We start from the raw sequence: 13,000 nt of genomic DNA, 5'->3' as shown, positions 1-13,000 counted from the left end.
ATGGCTCCAGCATTGGACGGGCAGAACCGACCCTCGGTAAGCTACCGAAAGGCAGGACTCGACATTGGTGGACGGTCCTGGTCCGCGAGGAGTCCAGATACTGGGAAATGCCCTACCAGAGATCACACACCACACACACACACACACACACACACACACACACACACACACACACACACACACACACACCAAGCACTTTAGTTGGCCTAGATGGTTACTGTGCTTAGGGTCTAGTGCACGAGAATATTGTGAAGTGCGCCCCAAATTTCTGGTGTACATTTTTACTGTTGACCCTGAGTTCCTTGGAAGCAGAAAAGAGGTGGTGTCCCAAAAGGCTTTTGAAAACCAAGCGTATGAAGGAAATTTTATGATTTGCAATTAGGAGAGCATTTGTATTTCCACAGCATTGAGCACAGCATCTGTATTTAGTAGGGATTCCTTATATAAAAATAGCTATTCTTGAATGTCCACCTTATGCCAAATGCTGAGGTTCTCTTTCCCACGTACCAGAGTCCAACAAAGTACTCATAATTCCCATTTCGAAGTGAAAAAAACTAAGACTTAGAAATGAGAAATTTAAAAAATTTTATTGGCATGTAATTCAATAGTTCGATCACATCAAGAATAATTGTGAAATCATCACCACAGTCCGTTTTAGAACATTCTCTTCATTCTTGCCCTCATGGTTACTAGCTCCCCATTTCCTCCCAGCTTCCCCTGCCATTCCTCCAAGGAACTATTAATCCAGTTACTGTCTCTACAGATTGATAGATCCTGGATTGCATTGACAGAAAAACACTAAATAAAAACTAACAATAACAAAGTGCAACAAATTAAAAACTTCAATGGGTATCAGAAAATATTAAAACCTAGAACAAATGGGAATGGATTATAAGGGAGAGCAAATGACAGGGTGCTAAATTTTAACCTGACTGTATCTGCAACAATCCACTTCCCAGGGCATTCTGTATGATAGCGATGTTATTCACATTATTGGCTCATGGTCAGAGGGGTTTAATCCACACGTATTTACCTGACCCAACTTCAAAATGGGTCAAAGGGGAGATCAAGTAATAAGATACTACATTTTTACCTAACTGCAGCTGCCTTAATTAACTTTACAATACTCTCTGATAACAGGGCTGTTCATATCTCTCAGCTATGATCAGACTTAATCCATGTGACACCCTCCAAATGGATTTTGGGCTTCCATTGTCATCCATAGTCTTCTACAAATCAGGTGCTCACAATCTTAACTCTCATACCATTCCCTCCTTTAGATTTGGATGATAATATTCACAATCCTTGGATCATATAGGCTGATGTGCAATTTTGGTACTACTACACATTATCACTTTGTTTCTTTTCCCTTTTTAGATAAAAATAAGCATAAAGAGTGTGTAAGTCTGGGTATGTTAGAGAAACAAATCCACAGAAACTCATATGTATAAGAGAGAGTTTTATATAAAGGGTAAGTGTACATGAAGAAAGCATCCTAACCCAGTGCTGCCCAAGCCCATCGGTCCAACATTAGCCCATATGCCCTACACCAATCTAAAAAGTCCTCCTCCATCTCACAAAACACATGCAATGATGCCGACTGCAGGAGGAAAGCCAAATCAGTGAACATGTAAACATCTCAGCGCTGGCAGGGGTCTCCACACAGCTGCTCCAGCATTCAGGACTGCATCCAGGTAGGTCCATGTGCCTTCTCCTCCAGGTTGTCTTGCAGGAAGTGAACCTTGCCACCTGAAGCAGGGAGGTGGCTAAGGCAGCTGCACCCTGCATCAGAAAGCAAGAGACCCAAGAACTGGAAAGGTGAGAGACTCACTGAGCCACTTATCTCTCCACCCTTCAATTGATCCCACATGTGTTTATTGGTCAGGTTGGCACAATAAACCTTAACTATCTCAAAGGATAATTGTGGGGAAATAAATATCATATTAAAACCTTACTCTGGAGTGTTCTGTAGAAAGGTAATTTTCCTTTATTTTGGTTAGGGCTGGAAGGTTTATTTGGCTTGGAACTCAATGGAGTGAACTCTTTTTTGTTTTTTCCAGGAGATTTCAATCTGTGTTAGTCCGGGTAGACTATAGAAACAAATCTAGGGAGACTCATATGTGTATAAGAAAGAGCTTTATATATAAGAGCAATTGAATATTGAGAAATCATCCCAGCCCAGTCCAGATCAAGTCCATAAGTCTGATATTTGTCCATATGTCCAATACCAATCTATAAAGTTCTCTTCAGACTCACAAAACAAATGCAATGACACCAAATGTAGGGAGATCACAGGCCAGTGGGTGGGAGTCTTGTGGATCCAGTGGCGGTGTGAGCATCTCAACGTTGGCATAGGTCACCATGTGGCTCCAGGGCTCTAACATAGCACCATGCATCTTGTCCACAGGAATGTCTTGCAGGGAGTGAGCATGTGTACCTGCCTCCAGTGAGCTATTTATCTCCATAGTGCCTCCAAATGAGGTCATCAAGCTGTGACCTGATTGACAGGCTAAACTCCACCCCTTCACTTTTTTTTGTTTTAATCATTTTATTGGGGGCTCGTATAAAGCTTACTACAATCCATACATCCATCCATTGTGTCAAGCACATTTGTACATTTGTTGCCATCATCATTCTCAAAACATTTGCTTTCTACTTGAGCCCTAGGCATCATTTCAACACCCCTTCATGCTTAAGGGACAACAGATTATGTAACCAAACAACAGATTATGTAAATACCACCCAACCAGTTGAGATTTACCCCCTGTTATTGAGAATTGACATTTTCACCCCAGAATCTACATTTTACCCAGGGACCCATAGGAATTGTCAGAGCATTTGGTTCAGTATAACTGGAATGGAAATCCAAATTCTCAGCAAGGAGTCCAACCAGATGAACCAATTGGGAACCCTATGAAAGAAAGATAAAATTAGGCTGTTACCTATGGACCTAATCTAATTCTAGGACTACAGTTTGCCTAAAGGAGATGGTGGCTGGTGGGCTACCTAGTATTAAACTGCTAACCACAAAGTCATTGGTTCCAATCTACCTGCCCCTCCTCAGGAGAAAGATGAGGCTGTATGCTCATGTCAAGATTTACAACCTTGGAAACCCACAGAGACAGTCTACTCCGCCCTAAAGGATCTCTATGAGACTCAATTGACTTGATGACTGAGTGACTTCTAAGAAAATTCTGGGCCTTAATATTTAGTATAAACTCAATCCAGCTTTAGGTTTTATATGTCACAGGCTAATCTGAAATGTTTCACAGGGATGTTATAATTTCTCTGAAACTTTTTGAGTTGTTTAAGAGAAAGATACCAATGTGCTGGGGAATTTCTAAACCGTATTGAGTCGGTGGATTCCCATCCTGGTGGTACAAAATTTATACACATTCAGCTGCTAACAAACTATAGTTGGTTTTGGACCCTACAATAACTTATTTTTTAACCCCGAAACTAATTACTTCCTAATTTCTCACCCTCTGTCCCTTGAATTCTCTTTAATCAAAGTAAAAAATAAGTCCCTCTTGGAGAGCAAATGCCTTGAGAATGATTGGGGCAGGGAATGTATGGATGTGCTTTATACAATTGATGTATGTATATGTATGGATTGTGGTAAGAGTTGTATGAGTCCCTAATAAAATGTAAAAGAAGAAAAAAAAATAAGTCCCTCATTCTTTTTCCCTGTACTTAATCTGCTAATAAGAACAAGTTGGGCAGTCAGGACAATCTACATGTTAAAGCTGAAGTTCTTTGCAAAGAGAACCAACCCCATTTGCACTTTGACCTTTGGCTGATTCTGCTTCCAGGATAAGATTGTTGTCCTTGCATGGAGATGGAGCATGAAGTAGTGACTTCGGAGGCTCACAGGTTTGTGTATAGTATAGCCAAGAATGGGGAGCTTGTCACCGCAGGTGCTCAAAGTTTGTAAGGTCAGGTCCTTTTTGTTTGTTTCTGGTTTTAAAAAGACCCATCTGGTTACATCTGTGCTAAACTATTTCCAACAATAGACAGCTAGAAATAGTTTTCTTTCCCTTAATAAAAATGTTTTGTTAGGGAAAGAAAGCTCTGCCACGTATCCCTAACAGTGGATTTTTAGGTGAGTCTCTGAATTAGTGATTGCAAATGTCTTTTTTTCCAACAACATAAATGGTTGACTAAATATATAAATCTTGCGGGATGGAATTCACATGAATCAAATCTACCACATTGGTGGAAAGAGATGGTGGAGAGACTTAATATCATCAGGCAGAACACGACCAGGGCTAACTGAAATAGACCTTCAATTGCTCATTTGCAAGTTCACATTGAAGCTGAATAAAATTGAAACAAATCCATGACAACCAAAATATGATCTTGAGTATATGCCGCCTGAATTCAGAGACCATATCAAGAACAGATTTGATGCACTGAGCACTAACAAAGACCAGAGGAGTTGTGGAATGGCATGAAAGACATCACACACGAAAAAACAAAAAGTTCATTGAGCAAAAGGAATAATGAGATGATGAGGGGACGTCTTCTGACCTGCTCCAGCTACACAAGAGGGAAGGAAAATCAGACTCAACAGCATTGCCCAAGGCTGACTCCTGTGAGGTTAAGGTCAACCCTGCAGCCAAACTCCAACCTTCCTTACCGGTCTGACACCAACTCTCCCACAGCACTCTACTTTTCATCTGGGTTCTATAACTCACTCTAATGGCCACCCAAAGCTCACAGAGTAAATTCTTGATTGCAGAGTTTATAGAGAATCAAATAGCAAGGTTACGATCCAGGTGAGAAATGCTCAGGAAATAATTGTTCAGTCAGGATAGTTTCTTTTTTTCTGTTCCTGCAGGCAGGCCTCTGCCTAAACCTCAGCCTCTGACCTGGTCTCTGCCCTCATGGACAATATTACAAACCTTTTTTAGAACTGCCAATAAATGCCCAAGGGGCATGCTATTCTATAAATCTCAATCCCAGCCCCATGGTCAACAAACACAGCCTTCCCAATTAAGTGCCCAGAGGCACCCTTACCCCACATGCCAGTCTCCTGCCCCAAAGCACTCAGCTCTACTTGCTTGATGGGCCGGGAAGTCCACTGCTCTGTTCTTGCTTCTGCTCTTTCTGCTCTGTTGCTCCTCTGGTGTGAAAACTATATTCGGGATCAAAGAGGTTCCCCCCCAGCGACCAAAAGACACGCTTCATGCTGGGCTCTTGTCTCTCACCGGTAGTGAAATCCCTCACTTCCTACTTCTGAGATGTCTTGTTTCATACCCAGCAATTACAATGAACTCTGTTAACAGTTATCTACAGTTGAATCCTATCAGTGTCTTCCCCCATTTTCTCTTCTCTATGAAGGGGTACCCCCCAAAATCAAACAAATGAACCAGAAAAGCTCAGCTGATGTGAAAGGGATAGTGGATTTGGAGTTTTCCACCAGGTCAAACTATTAATCAAGCTTTCTATTTAGAAGTTATGAAAAGAAAAAGGCCTGACTAGTGGCAGTTGGGGGACTGGTTTTGCCACCACTACAATGCACCTGCTCATACAGTCATCTCATAGGCAGTTTGGGGCTAAAAAACAGCATGCTGAGCACATCCTGGCCCACCAAGCCTTGATGATGAGATTCCCGCTCAGAGCAGCCAATTCATGGAGGGGACCATGTGGCCGGCTCCACTATGAGACACGCCATCCCTCACTGACCCATGGCCCTACAGGGGATGGCACTGGAGACACTGTGGGAATTGCACCATCCACCACACGGAGGCAAAACATTAAGGACGTGGAACAGAACAGCAAGGGGAACAGAGCAAGGGAATACCAAAAATAGACTTTGGGGCCGGGGCTGCGCACCCTCATCAGACTCAACCGGAAAACACTCCTAAAGGCCAACAAACAGTCCTTGAACTAACTACAAGCTTTCTTCTTTGTTGTTGTGTTGTTGTTGTTTTTGTCATTGGCTTTTTGTTGTTGCTGTTGTTGTTTTCTTTTGTTGCTTGGTTTTGCTCTGTCTTGTCTTTGTGCATGTTATTATTTCCGCAGGTCTGTCTAAATAAATAGGCTGGATGAATAATCTGGAGGAGAAAGCAATGGGACCAACAGTTCCGGGGAGACACGGGAGAGGAGGAGGTGTGGGGAAAGGAAGTGGTGTTAACAAACCCAGGGACAAAGGAACAACGAGTGATCCAAATCAGTGGTGAGGAGAGTGTCAGAGGCTTGGTAGGGTGTGATCATGGGTAATGTTACCAAGAGGAATAACTGTAACCCAAATGAAGACTGCACATGATAACAGGACGAGAGGAAAGTCAAAGGAAAAGAGCTGGGAGGCAAAGGGCATTTATAGAGGTGTAAATAAAGGCATGTACATAGGTAAATATATATAAAAGGATGAGGAAATAGGTTATGTGCATATATTTATAGGTTTAAGTATTAAAGTATCAGGTTTAGTATTAAGGTAGCAGATGGACTTGGGCCTCCACTCAAGTACTCTCAATGCAAGAATATTTTGTTCTATTAAATTGGCATTTCATGATGCTCACCTTCCCAACACAATAGCTGAAGACAAAGCGGGTGCATAAGCAAATGTGGTGAAGAAAGCTGATGGAGCCCAGCTATCAAAATATATAAGGTTTTAAAGACTTGAAAGTAAACAAGCGGCCATCTAGCTCAGAAGCAAGAAAAAGCCACGTGGAAGAAGCACACCAGTCTGTGATCACAAGGTGCTGAAGGAATCAGTTATCAGGCATCAGAGAACAAAAAATCATATCATTGTGTGCTTGCCTACCAGATATGATCACTGAAGACAAATGGGTGCATAAGCAAATGTGGTGAAGAAAGCTGATGATGCCCAGCTATCAAAAGATATAGTCTGGGGTCTTAAAGACTTGAAGGTAAACAAGCGGCCATCTAGCTCAGAAGCAACAAAGCCCACATGGAAGAAGCACACCAGCCCGTGTGATCACGAGGTGTCAAAAGGATGAGGTATCAGGCATCAAAGAACAAAAAATTATATCATTGTGAATTAGGGGGAGTGGGGAGTGGGGACCCAAAGCCCATCTGTAAGCAACTTATAGAAGGGTCTCAGGGAGAAAAGTCGCAAGGAGGAGACAAGCTATTCAGGATGTGATGTAGCAATGATGAAACATGGAACTTTCCTCTAGTTCCTAAATGCTTCTTCCCCACCCACTATCATGATCCCAATTCTACCTTACAAATCTGGCTAGACCAGAGGATGGACACTGATACAGATAGGAATGGGAAACACAGGGAATCCAGGGCAGATGATCCCTTTAGAACCAGTGGTGTGCATGGCGATACTGGGAGGGTGGATTGGAAAGGGGGAACAGATTACAAGGATGTACATATTATCTCCTCCCTGGGGCACATACAACAAAACAGTGGGTGAAGGGAGACATCAGACAGTGCAAGATATGACAAAGTAATTATTTATAAATTATCAAGGGTTCATGGGGGGGATGGGGAGGGAGGGGAAAATGAGCTGATGCCAGGGGCTTAGGTGGAGAGCAAATGTTTTGAGAATGATGAGGGGAATGAATGTACAAATGTGCTTGACACAATTGATGTATGTATGGATTGTGATAAGAGTTATATGAGCCCCCATGTACCTTACTCACCTGACCTTGCTCCATATGACTTATTTTTGTTTCCTCAAATGAAGAGGGACATGAAAGGACAGAGATTTGATGACCATAGATGAGGTAAAGAAAAACAACAAGAGAGGTGCTGTCAGCCATCCAAACAGATGGGTTTGAAAACTGTTTCCAAGAATGGAACCGCAGACTTGACAAATGTACTATTAAGTGTCCTGGAGAGTACTTTGAAGGTGGTAGGTTGTTTTGTTAAAAACAAAAAACACAGCTTTGGAAAAGAAATAACTGTTTTTTGCCGGGAGACCCCTCGTAACGCATCAGGAAAATGTTGTTTGGTGGGAATAGCAAAGGCTACAACTAGAGGAGTCATATTAAATAATTCACTGTGTTGCGGTCATTAAAGAAAGAAAATGTTGGAATGGATGGCAAGCGAACCTCTGAAACTCACTCCAGATTGCAGAGCTGCTAAAGCAGAAGGAAGAAATGATGACGTGAAAGAACTAAACAGAAGATTTCAAGGAGTGGCTTGAAAAGACAGTATTATAACAAAATGTGCAAAGACTTGCAGTTGGAATAGAAAAAGGGAAGACCATGCTCAGTATTCCTTCAGCTGAAAAGGACTGAGGGAAAAATTCCAGTCATGAGTTGTAATATTAATGAGCAAATTATTGTCAGGAAACATCAAAGGAATACAGAAGAAATATATAGAGCGTCACGATATCAAAAAGAACTAGCTGACATCCAACCATTTCGGTAGGTAGACTATGCTCAAGAGCTGGTGGTACTGAAGAAAGTTCACGCTCCACCGAACATGAAATTCAAGGCTCCAAGAATTGATGCACTATCAGTTGAGTTATCTTAACAAACAGATGCATCACTTGTCTATGCCAAGAAATTTGGAGGACAGCGACCTGGACAACTCACTGTAAGAGGTCCATATTTGTGCCCATTCAAAAGAAAGGTGATCCAACGGAATATGGAAACGATCCCATGATATCATTAATATCACACACAAGATCTGCTTAAGATGATTTTTAAAATGGTGGCAGAAGTATCTCAGAAAAGGCACCGCCAGAAATTCAAACCAAATTCAGAAAAGTACGTGGGATTGTGATAAGAATTGTATGAACCCCCAATAAAATGATTTAAAAAGAAAAGTACATGGATTGAGAGATGCTTGCTAATGTCAGATAGAGTTTGGCTGAAAGCACAGAATGCCAGAAAGATGGCTACTTCTGTCCTATTGACTGTGTCAAGGCATTTGACTGTGTGAGTCATAATAACTGATGGGCAACACAGGGAAGAAAAGGAATTCCAGGGCATGAATTGTGCTCATGTAGAACTTGCACATTAAAAAAAAAAGAACATAAGCCAAAAGGCAGGTATTTGAACAGAGCAATACGATACTGTGTGGTTTAAAATCAGAAAAGGTGTACATCAGGGATATATATATCATATGTTTTAACAGTTTTATTGGCACATAATTTGCATAGCGTACACTTCAATCATTCACTAATATCAAGGAGAATTGTGCAATCACGACCATATAACTTTTAGAACATTCCCTGCCCTGACCCTGCCAGCCAGGGTTATATATTCCACCACACTTATTCAATCTATGTGCTGAGAAAATAAGCTGAGAGGCGGAGCTATGTGAAGGAGAATGGCATCAGGATTGGAGGAAAACTTATTAACTATCTGTGATGTGTGCCTTGCTTACTGAGAGCCAAGAGGACTTGAAGCACTTAGTAGTGAAGATCAAAGACTACAGCCTTCAATAGAGGTAACAAAAGCCTTTACAGCTATGTCAGTTACCAATAGCAGGATAAGTGAGGAAAGGACAGAAGTTGTCAAAGACTTCATTTTACTTGGCTCCACAGCCAACGCTGATGGAGGCTGCAGACAAGAACTCAAACACTGTCGTGCTCCCCTGGGCAGCACAGATACTCACATTGGAACGGCACAGAGAAGAGGCCCCTGCGCAAGAACTCAAACCCTGTCGGGTTGCACTGGGCAGACCCACTGCAAAAGATCTCTCAAAGTGTTCCAAAGCAAAGAGGTCCCTTTTGAAGACTAAGGTTGCCCCTGACTCCGTCCAGAGTATTTTCAATGGCCTCAGACCCATTGTTCAGCTGGCGAAAACTGGACCACGAATAAGGGAGACCAAAGAAGAGTCAGTGCCTCTGACATATTGTTTTGGTAAATGTGCAGTCTGCCTTGGCTTGGCAGAAGAATGCAGTCTGTGCTGTAAGAACAGTCAGAATGTTCCTTAGAAATGGGGATGGTGAGTCTGTCCCACATTCTTTGGGCATGTTCTCAGGAGGGATCAGCCCAGGGGAAGGACAACCTGCTTTGTTAAAGGCTTAGTGAGGAAGAGGAAAGGCCTTCGCGGAGATGGATTGGCATAGTGACTGCAGCAATATGCTCAAACAGCAACGATTGGGAGGTGAAACCAGACTAGAAGTGTTTCCTTCGGTTGCACATCGGGCCACTGTGAGCTGAAACCAACTCGCTAGCCCCTCACAACCAGCTGGCTGTGCCAGAGGGTTTTGGTTTCTGCGGTGGGGCTAGAGAGGGAGGGGGTGGTGGTGTTTGATTTTAATTATTTTGAGTCCTTAACTAAGAAAAGATGCCTCTTCTGTGGGATGAAATTGGAACGTTGATGTTTGTGTTTAGAGACTGTTCATTTGTTAAGACTCACTGGTTCCATTGATTCCAATCTTTAATTGTGACAGTTACAGTTAATTAATCCAAGTGAGAGGTTATTTCACCTAAAAAGTTATTTCCCTCCACTGTTTTTGCTTTTTGTAACTAATGAATAGTAACAATGTTAAAATCTTGTGGGGTTTGAGGAGGTGGGGATTCTCTTAAAGACAACAGGAAGAGCATAATCAATGACACTGAACTGTACATGTAGACGTTGTCGAATCGGAGAACGTTGTGTTGTGTATACTTTTCCATAATTAAATAATCACATGAATGACAATGAGTTCGAGGAAGAAAACAACGTTCTAGAATTGGTTGTGATGTTGATTGGACTTTTCTTGATATAATTGAATCGTGTGACGTGGATGAAGTGTAAATAAAACTGTTAAAAAATAAAAGACTAGAAACAATTATTTTAAAGACATATTTACTGAATTGAAACACCCCATAAGCTATACTCTCTCACCGTCTTACCTGACTTGAAATGTTTTTCATCCCCTTCGGTATTAGAAACTGTTGATGGTCTGAGGCCGCCACTTTAGGTTCTGGACGTCACCTCCGAAGCGGGAGCTGTCATACCCCCTTGTCTCACCATTGCCATCAATAAAGACTTCGAGCCATGCTAAAAAAAAAACAAACTGTTGGAGTTCTCTAAACTTTTATACACAGTTTTTAAAAATTTATTAAACATTTTTTTCTTTTTATATATACAGTTTTAGACAAAATAATTTTAACTACTAATTAGATTTGAGATTTTCAGGGCTAAGTAAACTTACTGTTATTTTTAAAATTTCAATCAAGTTCATTTAATTAGATGGAAAATTGAAGTAAAAAGCATAAAGATATGCAAATTTGTGATCTATGACAATTATTAATTCAATTCTTGCTTTGTAAAATTTATTAAATATAGAAAATGGGAAAGGGTAATATTACATATACATTTTCTGTGAGAGTTATTAAGAATCATTGTGTTAAACAGGGTTCTCTAGAGAGACAAAACCAGATTGCTAATAATTTTATATATATATTTATACAGATAGCTATATAACACAAGAAATGAACAGTTAAATTATATACAGATAGATATATAATACAAGAAATGAACAGCTAAATTATAAAGCAGTACAACTGGCTCAGTGCAACTCACTCCCATGAGAGAGTTGTGAGACACTGGCAGTCCTTCAAGTCTTGAGAGCCATCAGATAGTCATCTATAGAGAGATTCAGGCTATACGGGCACAGGCAGCAAACAGCAAGGCAGGTCACCAGCAGTCAATCCCTAGCTCAAGAGATGTACATTCCAATTGTGTGGCGAAGCAGGTCTTGAAGGAATCTCAAATTACAGCGACACAGTCCACAGCCTAGGTGTCCCACAGGTAGTGCGCCCTGTAAATTGAGGCACAGAACAAGCAAGGCAGCCGCACACTGGTCCAATGATTAAAGAGTGAGAGACAAGAAAGGCAAAGCTCACTGAGGCATTTATCTTTCCGCCCTTCAATTAATCTCACAGAAACACACAACTTTCCTCTAGTTCTCTAATGTTTCCTCCCCACCACTATCAGGACCCCAATTCTATCTTGCAAATCTGGCTAGACCAGAGCATGTACATGGGTACAGGTAAGAGCTGGAAACACAGGGAACCCAGGACAGATAAACCTCTCAGGACCAATATTGAGAGTAGCGATTCCAGGAGGGTAAGGGAAAGATGGGGTGGAGAAAGAGGGAACCGATCACAATGATCTACATTAACCTCCCAGGGGGATAGAAAACAGAAAAGTGAGTGAAGGGAGATATCAATCAGTGTAAGACATGAAAAAAATTTAAATTATCAAGGGTTCATGAGGGAAGGAGGGTTAGAGCTCAAGGAGAAAGAAAATGTTTTGAAAATGATGATGGCAACAAATGTACAAAGGTGCTTGACACGATGGATGGATGTATGGATTGTGATAAGAGATGTACGAGCCCCCAATAAAATAATTTTAAAAAAAGAATTATTTAGCATAGAAACTCAGGCAGGGGGAAATAGGCCATAAAAATCAGCTCTAAAACCATTTTCTTTTACAATTTTACTTATTTTCACAATTAAGAAGAAACAAAAGAGCTATGATAGTAGTGAATTTACTTTCCTGCTCCTGTCTCCCAATTATCCAGTGTCCCTCCCCAGAGATAAGAAGTGCTACTGGTTTTATATTCTTCCAAATATATTTTATTTGGCTAAGCAATTATATTTCTTTTCCTGTTTTTTACAAATGGTAAAAGTACTGCTTTGTACTTTGCTTTTAAAAAATTATATATCTTAGAGAATCTTCCAAATTAGTACATGGAAGGTACTTCCTTTTATGGCTATGTAGCATTTCGTTGTCTCCGTGTATCAGTATTATTTTAAAAGCCCCTTACTGGTTTCCATCTTTTGCTGTTACTAGCATGACCACATTTCCTGGTTTGCCTGGGACATTCTCAGTTTACGCCAATTGTTCTGGATTAAGCATTAATAGTGCCTTCTTGTTCCAAAACGATCCCAATTTGGATAGTACATTTTACAGTTACTTTAGTTATTATAAAGGATCCCTGGTGGCATAGTGGTTACTTGTTGGGCTGCTAACTGCAAGATCAGTAATTCAAAAACACCAGCTGCAAGGGACCAGACTTCATCCTGGTGCTCCAAGATGTGACTGCAACATATTGGCATGAAGCAGGGAA

The sequence above is a fragment of the Tenrec ecaudatus genome, chromosome 6 (assembly GCF_050624435.1).
Source record: "Tenrec ecaudatus isolate mTenEca1 chromosome 6, mTenEca1.hap1, whole genome shotgun sequence".
NCBI lineage: Eukaryota > Metazoa > Chordata > Mammalia > Afrosoricida > Tenrecidae > Tenrec > Tenrec ecaudatus.
The sequence above is the reverse complement of the archived record's forward strand: the minus strand, read 5'-3'. Positions refer to the sequence as shown.